The sequence below is a fragment of the Centruroides sculpturatus genome, unplaced genomic scaffold (genome assembly GCF_000671375.1).
Source record: "Centruroides sculpturatus isolate CEXI.00-Female unplaced genomic scaffold, Cexi_2.0 scaffold122, whole genome shotgun sequence".
Taxonomy (NCBI): Eukaryota; Metazoa; Arthropoda; class Arachnida; order Scorpiones; family Buthidae; genus Centruroides; species Centruroides sculpturatus.
In genome coordinates this window covers 216,022-229,315 of record NW_019384345.1, presented here as the reverse complement: position 1 = coordinate 229,315, position 13,294 = coordinate 216,022, and positions in this window count along the sequence as shown.

Below are 13,294 nucleotides of genomic sequence, written 5' to 3'. Positions count from 1 at the left end.
GTTGTGATTAATGCCTTTTACTAACAGATAAACAGTGTTATTTGAGAAACAATAAAAACCGGAAATAACGACCATACTAATTAGGTTATGCAGTATTTGGTTAACTATGCGGAAGAAAAAAGCTAAGTCAGAGGCGTCATTGGGGAGAGTTAAAATATTCTTGCTGCCGAATCTATACTGCCGAAAAACACTTGTTACGATAGGAGACGATAAAAAATTTTAAATTTAAAAAAAAATTCCAAACATATTTTAATGTAGGCCATTGATGCCCAAACGGCTACATAAATTAATATTTTATTTAATTTATAAACTTATATTAATCGAAGAATTAATGGCCTTTTTGTGCTCTGAGCGGTAAAGGGCCTAAAACCACAAATTAAAAAAAATTTTAAAAATCGAAGAAACAATTCACTAATACGAAAATTACACAGATTATATTATACATGGTTCATTTACCATTAGTCAGCTAAGTTTACGACTTCTAGCGAATTCGTTTACTTTGAAAACTAAACTAACAATACAAGCAATGGCACGTTATTCTAGGGGCAAGAAAAGAAATTATCTGGGCACCACTAACGGGGTTCCAAACCAATCTTTTATAAGAAAATACTTCTCCTGAAGAAAACTGTCTGAAATCAACACTGTACTTGGGGCTCGTCTAATTCGTATACAGTGACTAGAATTTTCTACGAACAAGCCGAATCTAAGGTTTTCAAAATAATGTCTGAAAACAATGTAAAAATGAACTGATCTTTATTTCTTAAATATTTCATCATATTTAAACGCACGAAAACTTATTTAATAAATAAGGTTTGCGTGTATTTATAAAAAAAAAAGAATCCTCAATTAATTAACATGTAACAAATTAATTTCACTTAAATTTCCAAATTATAACTTAATACAAGTCCTATTTTAAATGAATACGTGTCTGACATTTTAAGTAAAAACATTATTATAATATTAAAAAACTTATGTTTCCTAATAAATCATTATAACATTTGTTTCTGATTTTAGACAAATGCGAAACTACTTATCACTATTTGATCAATTTTTGATAATCGAATTAATTCATTAGTTATAAGTTATCTCTGAATTCTTACGCATTTGGGCCTTATGTGAGTACAAACATCCATTGTAACGGTCGAACCACTAACAGTTATTTTGCTACTTAGATATCTAAGTGATAAAATAGTTTTCTTATATTTAAAATTGAATTTTGTGCCTCAAAGGAAAGTGTAAATTGAAACTTTATATTATATGACTACATTTACTAGACTGAAAAATATGAATAAACTCCTTTTAGTCTGCCTCGATGTCTGTGTACTTTTAATGCTAATCTGTCCGTATTTTATCTTCAACTATTATGGTAACCCTATTAAATCTAAGTTGTAAAATGTTAATGTCAATATTAATAGTCAAATAAGATTTTTTCAGCACATTCATTTAAAACAATAGAAAGACAAATCCCAAATTAATCGCAAAGGTAATGTGACTTATGAATTTATCAAATAATTTCGATATTATAATTGTCATTCATAATTAAATTAATTTAAAGACAAATTTTTAGAGTATAACGTATTCATATTAGGTATTTGACTAATAATCAAAATAATTTTATGCATTTTCGTGTGTTACAATCATTTGAAACATGCTATATTTAGAATATTTGTTAATAGCTTGAACAATATTAGAAGTAGCGTATCTAAAACGTAATAAATAAATTTATTTATAAAGAATTGTTTAGTTTAAACAAGTGGTTCTCAACCGGGGATAAATGTATTTCTAGGGGTACGAGCGTAAATCGAAGGGATACATCTAACTTTCATTATAAAATGGCGTATGTTAATCAATTTGCTGTAAATTATGAACACAAGAAACGACAAAAACTTGCTTTAAAATATCCCAGTATGAACACCGATTTCCCTTTTAACAGTCCAAACAACTTGTTTATCCACTTGATTTGCCTGTCTATTTGTGCTGTTAGTGCCGAGTGAACCTGCAGTCTAGTAAAATTGCGGTTTAACCGAGAATTAATTTTAGAATATTATATAATTATTGCTCGATAACATTGGGGCTTTTCGTGTTTTTACTAGACTACTGGTATTAAGAATAACGAGGCCTGGATCGTACCCCACCATGCAATGTGTGTCACTACATGCGCGCATTACTTGATATTTAGCAAATATAGACGTTACGTTTGTTACAAAAATTGAAAGATTTATGTATTGCTCTGCACGTTATAAATTCGCAGCAATTACTTTTACGGTCAGTACACAATTATAATCTCTATTTAACAACGTGGGAACCAAATTTTGAAAAAATTGTTGAAGATTTATCGCAACAAATTTAAATTTTGTTAGAACTACTGTAGAATAATTTAAATTTTCTTTATCATTAATTATAATTATTTATTTTTAGGAAATGTAATTTATGCATGCATTGAAATGACTTCTGTGATTTTTTATAATATATTTATCAAATAATAATAAATAAATGTATGTACCTGATTAAATTTATTATTATTTACGTAAAATAAGTAATTCACTTTTAGTTATACTTAGTTAGAGTTTTTTTTATGGCGCTCAATTATAAGGGCTGTATATATCTAACGCAATAATTATAAAATTTACATACAAAAATATAAGGGGTACTTGAGAAACAACTAATGGGCTAAAGGGGTATGTATATCAACAAAACAGGTTGACAAAATAACAGAAAATCTTTCTACGCAAATAGAAAAAAATCTTAATTCTGGAGCAATAAAATAAAAAAATAAAATATGCCGTATCTCTTTATATAGGCCTATATATATATATATATATGACTGAAGTTAATCAAGGGAATAATCAGAACATAGAACTAAATCTAAACAAACTTGACAAAAAAAAATAATGCTTTAATTGTTCCATGTTGTTGTTTTTGAAACCGTGTTTTGCGAATATATTGGATTTCGAACTCACATTTGAGTTATAAATAAAGCCAAGCTTTAATTGCTTTAATTGATAACACATTAACTGTAACTTTAATTTCATTTGAGTAATTTACATAAATTATTTCTAATGTCATTATGATTAATATTGTCGATGATTTCCGAACCATATGAGCTCCTTGTACGCTTTACTTATGATTTGAATTTCGAATATTTTTATATATAATAAATAACATGTTAGATAAGTGAGAAGCTCAATTTCTCCATTTTCTCCCCCACAAATCAGATATATTCAAATTATATTTATACTCTAATAAAAAAATTTTCTATTTGTTTACTGTAATCTTTTTGGAAATTCAATGCTCTTTATTTTTATTTATTCTTCAATTTCTATTATTATGAAATATGATTTTTATATCAAATCAATAGCTTGATAATACTTAATAATACTGACATACCTCGCTAATAAGGCGAATTAGGTTCCAGACCAGCGAATATTACCCTAAAGCGAGTCATAGCCTTTTTCCACTTGACAATGCATATAAAAGCCTTAAATATATTTATACTATTATTTATTAAACCGAAAATCGCTCTAAACCTAATAAGATGCAAAGATAAAAATAATAAATAAAAAAATTCCGAAAATTCCCTCTACGATTAAGCGATTAAGACAAGCGTTGAAAATAGTAATGTGAATAGGATAGGCGCTTCGCTTCAAAATAATATCCACTATACATATATATAAATTATAAGTTGTATAAAGATAAAGAAGTTTCTCTTGATTTTGACGCTTGTTTTAACTTAATAAATTTAATGAATTCACAAAAACAATATAAGAATTAGGATATGTCCAGGTGTCAGGAAAGTAATAAGCGCACTCTATGCTTGTTACCTAGGGAGATTGCTGACTTCGACTCTCGTCAACAGATAACAACTTTTCACAGCGCTACTAACACAAAGGTGTCTTGCTGATGATCGGTATAGATATAGTGGGACACTAATGCTTGCTTAAAGTAACGTTAAAAATAAAGTAATGGACAAATGATAATGATAATCGACCCACCTTACAACTAACATGCAATAGTAATGAAATTCTGCACGTAAAATGGGAATTAAAAAAGTAAAAAATTCATTACAATATTATAAGGCTAGATCATTGAAGAACAGTTACACCGCAAGTGTTGTCTATTAGCAAATTGTAAATCCAGCTCTAACATTTCATCTCTATTTAGTTTGCATTAATTGCCAGAGTGAGTTTTGCAATTTCCCGATAAAATTATTTTTTAATAATGCATCCTTATGCTGTAATATCATAATGAATTTTAAAATTTTTTTCACTACCATTTCACGTGTCGTATTTGATTAATATTTCAAGCCAGCTTTAAAGTGCCTCGATTAAAAAAAAAATAAACAGTGTTTATTAACATATGCCTACTTATTAAGTATTTTTTAAAATTAACAAATCATTCCAATAAAAAACATAGATAAAAAAATTAATATAAATATAAAGAGTTTAATTATTTGCTGGTTAAAATAAGTTTATCTGTTTTCGAAAGAAGAGTAACAGCATTATTGTATTTAAACTACAGATGGACAAATATCACTTTTGTCGAATTCGAATATTAACCAGATCTCGAATATTTCGAATATTGAACGAACTTAATTAGGTTATAACTTATTTAGTTAATAATTTCATTTAATATTTATTATTTAAATTGTTTTCTTTTTCCTATATATTAACAAATTAATAAAATAGAATTTAGTAAATTGTTTTTTTTCTAAGAAATGAAACTTCAAACTACATTTTGAGAGTTCCAGTGACAGTTCCTTTTCAGTACAGTACTTTCATCTCAGCTGCAGTAGATTAATCAATAATTGTTCTCTTTTTCACAAACTACAGACTTTTATTTACGAAACGAAGCATTCGAACACTTTCAGCATTTAGTCGTTATCTTTTCTTGTCGCAAATTATTATAGATCGGTGGTGCGCCACAAAAAAATTTATATTAATTTTTCCAACTTCAAAACATTGTTTTTAAAAACATTTACCATAGAAAATATGATTTATTGGGCCGTTTACAACACAATCGTAGTATATATGCCAATAAAAGGTGCTTATTAATTAATAAGTACGGACTAACTCAAAATTTAAATATTAAAGACTGTAAAACTATTTAAATAAAAGTTTTAGTTTTGAGTTAGTCCCTCTGGGTTCTTTGGTTCCGCAACTGTAACTATAGGCTATATATGGAGCGATAGCGTAGTATTCAAATTTAATTTTTTATAAATGAAATATTTTTATCCGTTTAACTCGGCTCCCCCAAGATTAAATCCTGAGTGCGTCACTGGTTACAGATATATCGGAAATCTAATCCATCCTAATTGACTGAAACGTACTGTACAGTACAGTACACCTCATCTCTACACTTCTTTCACTTAACCTGACATTGGATTTTCAAAAAGATCACAGAACTTTGAAAAATAATTAATTTCGGTTATATTAAACAAACGCTTATGAAATAAATTTTTTAAACATCTTTTAATTTTAAAAATATTTGTAAAATTATTTATAATTTAAAATAGTTTATATATGATACATAGGACAATTATGGCATTATATGTTTTTCAGCCTTACTTTTATTATTAATATTAGACCTATTTAATAATATATTATAAAACATCAAGCTTCGTTATTTTAAATACCAGGCGACTGAAAAAGTGAAGTGAATGAAAAATAAAATAATAAATCACACTAAGAACATATGATTAATTACGTAATAAGTAAGTAGTAAATTGCTTGTGATATTGAAATATAATTATGTAACAAATCGTTTTTTTTTGTTTATGATAATAACAAAGACGCAAGTTTGTTATTAATATCTTATATGAATTAAGTGCGCCTAATTTATAATTTGTTTTATGCAAATCCTTTATTCTTACGTATCTAGGTTAACTAATGTAAACAATTCGTGATGCAATTATCATTTATTGCATTTCTACAGATTAATTTTAATATTGCACTTTCTATAGGGCCTATAATTTAATTAATAATTTATATTTTTTGGAATTTTGTTGTTATATAGAACTATACATATATATAAATTATAAGTTGTATAAAGATAAAGAAGTTTCTCTTGATTTTGACGCTTGTTTTAACTTAATAAATTTAATGAATTCACAAAAACAATATAAGAATTAGGATATGTCCAGGTGTCAGGAAAGTAATAAGCGCACTCTATGCTTGTTACCTAGGGAGATTGCTGACTTCGACTCTCGTCAACAGATAACAACTTTTCACAGCGCTACTAACACAAAGGTGTCTTGCTGATGATCGGTATAGATATAGTGGGACACTAATGCTTGCTTAAAGTAACGTTAAAAATAAAGTAATGGACAAATGATAATGATAATCGACCCACCTTACAACTAACATGCAATAGTAATGAAATTCTGCACGTAAAATGGGAATTAAAAAAGTAAAAAATTCATTACAATATTATAAGGCTAGATCATTGAAGAACAGTTACACCGCAAGTGTTGTCTATTAGCAAATTGTAAATCCAGCTCTAACATTTCATCTCTATTTAGTTTGCATTAATTGCCAGAGTGAGTTTTGCAATTTCCCGATAAAATTATTTTTTAATAATGCATCCTTATGCTGTAATATCATAATGAATTTTAAAATTTTTTTCACTACCATTTCACGTGTCGTATTTGATTAATATTTCAAGCCAGCTTTAAAGTGCCTCGATTAAAAAAAAAATAAACAGTGTTTATTAACATATGCCTACTTATTAAGTATTTTTTAAAATTAACAAATCATTCCAATAAAAAACATAGATAAAAAAATTAATATAAATATAAAGAGTTTAATTATTTGCTGGTTAAAATAAGTTTATCTGTTTTCGAAAGAAGAGTAACAGCATNATATTTTATGTTATTTTTATGTACGTTTCATTACAAAGTTATATTTAATTATAATTTTCTTTAAAAGTATATTCATACAATTGAAGAATGTTTTGTACCAGGTATGTACTCGTATATCCACCACACATTTTATTTCATCGAGTAAGTTTTTATAATTTTATTTTTAATTTTAGCCCTTATATCGTGGCTAGCGATTCGGAATGTAATTGCGATATTGAAAATTTATTTTAAAAAAGTTTTGGCTCGAGATCATATAATGAAAAAGAAAACATTATTAAAAGAGAAAGACCAATGCCTAAGTTAAATATAAACGCTTCAATAAAAAAATTGTCCGACATTTTCACGATAAAATGGCTTTGTGCATGCATAAAAACGCAAAAATCGTTTTGTTGGATCGCCTACTATTTTCAAATGAAATTAGTGCGTGGAATAAGAATGGCTTTGACACAATTTAGCTGGCAAAAAACACGAAAACTCGTCGATTCTTTCGTATTTGAAGCAATTTGGAAATCGAAGCGGAATAGAATTTAACATAATAATAAAATAATATAAAATAAACATTGAAAATTATAACGAGATAGTTACGGTTAATAGATATATTAAATCTAAATAAATAGATGCTATGTTTTTATCAAAGCAAGAATTGGCATTTAGAGGGCGTATGGAATATATTGGATGTAATAACAGAGGTAATTATATTGAACTTGTTTATTTATTAAGAATGTCAGATAAATAATCTATAAAAATACATTTAAAGAAAGAATTAATTGATTGCCCCTGGAACTCGGCTTCTTATATAAACACAGCTTCCCTATCATCAAATGTCACGGCACGCCACTGCTATTTCATTTCCGTATTTAATATTATGTAATCAAAAGTATCGTGTCATTTTGCTTCAGAAAGGAGAAAAACCAGTTAATATATCTAACAATAAATTTTATTTCACATGAAAAGGAAATAAAAAATGAATAAAAATTTGTTTCATTAAGTGAGAAAATATTTTAAGATTATTAAGCAATTTGGAAATTCTCTAATAATCTTAACCAAATATTATTGTCAGCTTAACACCATATAGTCTCAATTAAGCAATTATGAAATAAGTTAGATGAAAATATTAGAATAAACGATTTAAATGAAATATTTTTTATTGTATAGAAATATAATAAGTGCATATTAAATCCCTTTCCCGTGCCATACTGATAATCGATACTACTTAAGTGAATAAAAAAATAAAAAAAAAAATCACAATCACATGTAGGACTTTCTAAGTCCCTTGTCAGCCGCGCAGTGGTTCCTGTTCAATAATTTTTAAGAAAATCTTAAATCTACAATGCAAATCAATGTATTATACAGGGTCATCTGTGCAACTGATGAGAAACTTAGAAAGTCCGAAATGCATTTCGCAAAAGTGGCACCATAGAAAAATAAAGTACTCCGAGCTGTGGCTGTGGAGTTTGTATTTGTTTGGAAGGAAAAAATTACTTTAGCCTAATAATAAGTGTTTTAACACGCCAGAATAAATTTACTATTGGAATCTTTATAGATTTTCAATTTATTGTAATTTTCAAGAAAACTTTAAACGATTAAATTGCTTACGATTTTTTAAATACAAACAACAACAATTCTCTGAGATGATATTGCATAAAGGAAATAATATACGCAAATTAATATTCAGAAAAATATTTTAAATTAAAATAAATATGTTTCTGTATATAAAAATGTATACTATAATTTGCTTATTATCTAGAAATGAAATTTTTAAAAATGAAATCATATTGAAATCAGAAAAACAAAGAATTGATATTTAGGTTATGATCTGTAATCTAAGCAACACAGTGTCATTAGAATTTCAGTGACATGAATTATATTTTTCATTGAAATCTTAAAGTTTCAGATTGTCACACTGATTTTATTCGATCCAGCAATATTTAAACACTTTTTTAAAAAATTGATCTGACGTAAATTAGATAATTAGTTGTTAATTATTAACATTACGAACTAATATTCGACTTAGTAACGAAACGTTTTATGCCCTAATACTAGAAATATTTTAAAACAAATAAATGATCTTTTTAAAAATTTTCAATAAATAAACTGAATTTTACTGAATAAAATTCAGTTTATTTATTGAATTTTACTGAATAAATAAATTGAACTGAATTTTTTACAAATGCAGACGACTTTCAGAGTATGATCGAGGCTACAATAAATCAAAGTTAACCGGTTAAAAAAATAAAAAAACGTTTATTTTATTAAATCTGCTTGTCTAAGTATTGATGAACATTCGATAATCTAATAAATAAAGGAATGAAAAAAAACTATCTTTTTTGATGTTAACTTTTTATTAAAAATTATTAACAACACCTAAATACGATGCTGATTTAATTTCTTATTAGTAAAGTTTTGTGTATAAAGCCAATATTTTATAGCGTATACTTAGACATATGTTACTTAACTTTATTAGATTAAGTCAAAGTCAAAAAATAAAAGGCGTAGATATATGTTATTCGAAGTTATTACTAGAGTTTTAAATTTATTAATAATTTTTTTCTTCTATTAAACTGTTTTGAAAAGGTTCATATTTCTCATATAAATTCAAAAATGCCAGTCATTAAATTATTATTATTAGTAGTATTAAAAATAATTGGTTTTACATTATAATCACATTATTAATAACTAATAATTAATTGGTTTCTAATAAACGGAATTAAATAAGCTTGTTTTTCCTATTTGGAGCGCTATTTTATGTACAGTACCATAATAGGCATAACATTATTCTACATTAAAATCAAAAACAATATTAAATTATTGTTTTTAATTTTATACATTATATATATAGTCACAAATTGAATTGAATGTTTTATCTTAGCTTTTTGTGCTGTATTTGTTTTTTTCTTTTTAAGATAGTAAAGCGGAAATGGTTAAAATTTGGACGGTTAAAAAAAAATGCCACTTCAATCTATTGAGTAACGAAAAACCATGTGTTTGCAGCTTAATGACATTTTGGCACAACATATTTTGACGTAATTAAAATATAGAAAAAGAAAAAGAACAATAAAATATGCACTCTGTCAATAAGATAGAAAGTTGTTAGATAACGGAAACGAGATAGACTTACGTCACGATTGTTAGATTCTCTCTCTCTCTCTTTTTTTTTTTTTTTATTTATTTTTATCATAGGAAATAACTCCGTTTAGAACAAATAATTATACATAGTAAAAAGAATAATATATTATAAAATTTGCATTGTTAATTTTCAATCTCAGGAAATGACAACTGGCCTACTTTCTATTCAATGAATACAAGATTTATGTTCGTAATAACAATTATTCTCAAATGCGATAAACATAATATATCTCTAAAAAAATGTTTTGTATTGACTTAATAATTGTTTCACTTAATATTGTCAAAACAACAGAATACAGTAATCTCGATTATTCGGGATGTCCGGGATAACCGGGAAGCGAATTAACCGGTATGACAAAATATGCCTATGGATGAGTCATTAAATTATTCAATTCAAAATTCTCTCTTGAAAGGAGTTAGATAGAGCCGGAACTACTCTATTGTAGCAGGAAAAGTATGATGTACAGGAGCAAGACACTACTAATTTGGGGTGGAGAGCATATATTTTAAATTCAATAAATTTAAAAAATATTATTAAAATTTACAGTCTAACAACGCATATTAAAAATAAATAATTGCTCATTCTTTTTATGTTTCTTTAAAAATTTAACAGTTCTGTTGACCGAATACTAAATTACCTAGAAAGACATTTTTCTCATTTATCCCGAATAATCGAGAGTCTACGCATATTAAATATACTCACTTAACGTTAACGCGTAATGAATATTTAATAAAATGTAACTTTATAAGAAAAGAGAACAAAGAGAAAATAAAACTTGACCTATTGTGTGTATTTTGATTTCATACACTTAATATACATATTTATGAAAACGTGTTTATCATTATTTAACATTCGATTTATTAATTTAAATTATTAAGATAGCTTTTATTTTATTGAAACTATTATCAAAATTTAAAAGCTCCAATCTTAATTATATTAGAAAACTGATAAATATTGAATTAATATGTAATGAGTTATTGTAAACGTTAATTCTTATCTTTGAATTAATTGTTAGTTGTTTAAATTAGTAACTATTATAATTTTAAACATATAATCTATATGTTTTTTATTGTTACTGTTTTTCAAAAACAACAAAAGGTTGAAAGTCGGAACCTAAGATCGTTTTTAGTAGCTGGAGATGACCATTAATATAACTATTCTAAAATCAAAATTTATGTAAAATATAGAAAACAATTTTCAGTTTGCAGTCACATAAATTATAGAAACCGGCCATTATTAGGATCTATTCAATAGTATGTATCTAAGATCATAGATCCTAATGATCTCTTATATAAATAAAAAATGTATTTAGATATAATTAGATCTATACAAAAACTAAGATTTGTAGACATGTCGTCGTATATAAATTACAAATAAATATAGGCCTATAGGTTTAAAATATATTTACATAAGTTGCATCAGCAGTCAGAAATGATGACGATAACCAACATTTTCTTATGAAATTTGTTTGTAACCATCATGATGTAACTTATGTAAATAGTTTGCTAACGTATTCTTTATTACTATTATGTTATCATTGTTCTTTGTTACATTTTTACGTTTTTCTATATCAAAATATTAAATAACTTTTTAAATAAAAATTTTATTTGGATAAAAGTAAAAATTTACTAACGACATCACTCAAAGTTGAAAAAATTTTAGTTCAATATTTTATGCATATTAGATTCTCGACTAATTCTTGTTTTTATAATTAGCTTGTACAGTACGCCTATGAACTATATGCGCTATATAAATTATATAAATCTAATTATTATTATTATTATTATTATTCTATTAATTTGTGTATTACATAATTTATGTTATAATATAATTTCATTAAAGATGAAGAAAAAGTTATAATTGTAAGTTATAATTTTATTTTTATAAATTCTATGATTGATAACTAAATAAGCAAAAAGGTGCTGATAAATAGTAATGTTTGTTTTTAGATATATATTTCCTACGAAATATAAACTTTATAGTAACATATCATAAAACGATATCTATATTAACATGAATTTTTAATTCAAGAAATGCGTAGAATTTAATTCAATTCATAAAGAATCAAATTTATTATTGATTTGTGAGTTGTTCCTCTCTGAATATTTCTCTCTCTCTCACTCTCTCTCTTTCTTTTTTTAATACAGTAATACCCCGAACTTACGCGATAGGTGGGACCGAGCGATAACCGCGTAAGTCGAATTCGCGTAAGTCGGGGTATAATTTCGCATATAAATACATACGAATAATTTTTAATTGGGGCCGGAGATTAAAGAAAACAATAATTTTGTTAATAAAAAAAAGCTGTTTTTCTGCTATGAGTTTTACTTTCGTCTTATTGGTTAAATCGGGCATCAAACTATCGACAAACTATTTCTGTTAATATATGTCGAAATGTATTTATACCTAGTACAGTACTTACAAAAATAGGACTATATTTGAACTGGCTGATTCAACAGACACTGATACGCACTACTACAACATAAGTTACAACTGCTAATTTGTATATTTCTACCTCCTCACGTGTACTCATTGTTACGTCATTCCTTATGTCATCAATTTTTAATTTATTTTTATTTTTATCAATGAAATCGTACCAACCTTCATCTAATTTTGTTCCTACATTGTCATTGATTCTTTTTTCTGTTTTAATTTTTAATATTTTTAATGTTCAAAGTATTTCATTTTTTAAGTATTAGTTTCGTAATTTATTGCTTTAGTTGAATCTTTTGCTATTTCACAACCTTTAGTATTACAATGTTTTGCTACAGCTGAACTATGCATATTATATTTAATTACGTTTATATGTTCCTTTATCCATACTTTTAAACTTCTCTTTGTTTACAATTTTAACATTAATTATAGAAATAATAATTATTTGTAAATTGTATTTAGTGTTCTCGGTAGTTAAGAAAAGACAAGTACAGAAAGTGATATTCTTGAAAATATTGCAATTGTTAGACATAACCCATGACAATTGAGACAATTGTCATTTTTAATATGGCTTTTTAATGTATATTTTCATAATTTATATAATGTTACAATTTATTTTTATATTTTTTATATTGTATAAATTTATGGTTGTGATTTGTGTAATTTTAAGAACACTAATTGAAGAGGGGCGTATTGAGTTCGAAATGCATTTTAAATGTTCAATATAATATGGTCAGAAAGCCGTATTTTTCGTACTTTATTGTAAAAAATAATCATTAAAGATTTTGTAATTTAACTGTTCACCAGTGTAATAATCCCTCATATGTATGTGTGTGTAATTGATATAGACTTGAAATAAAACAAAATTAAGAAAATTA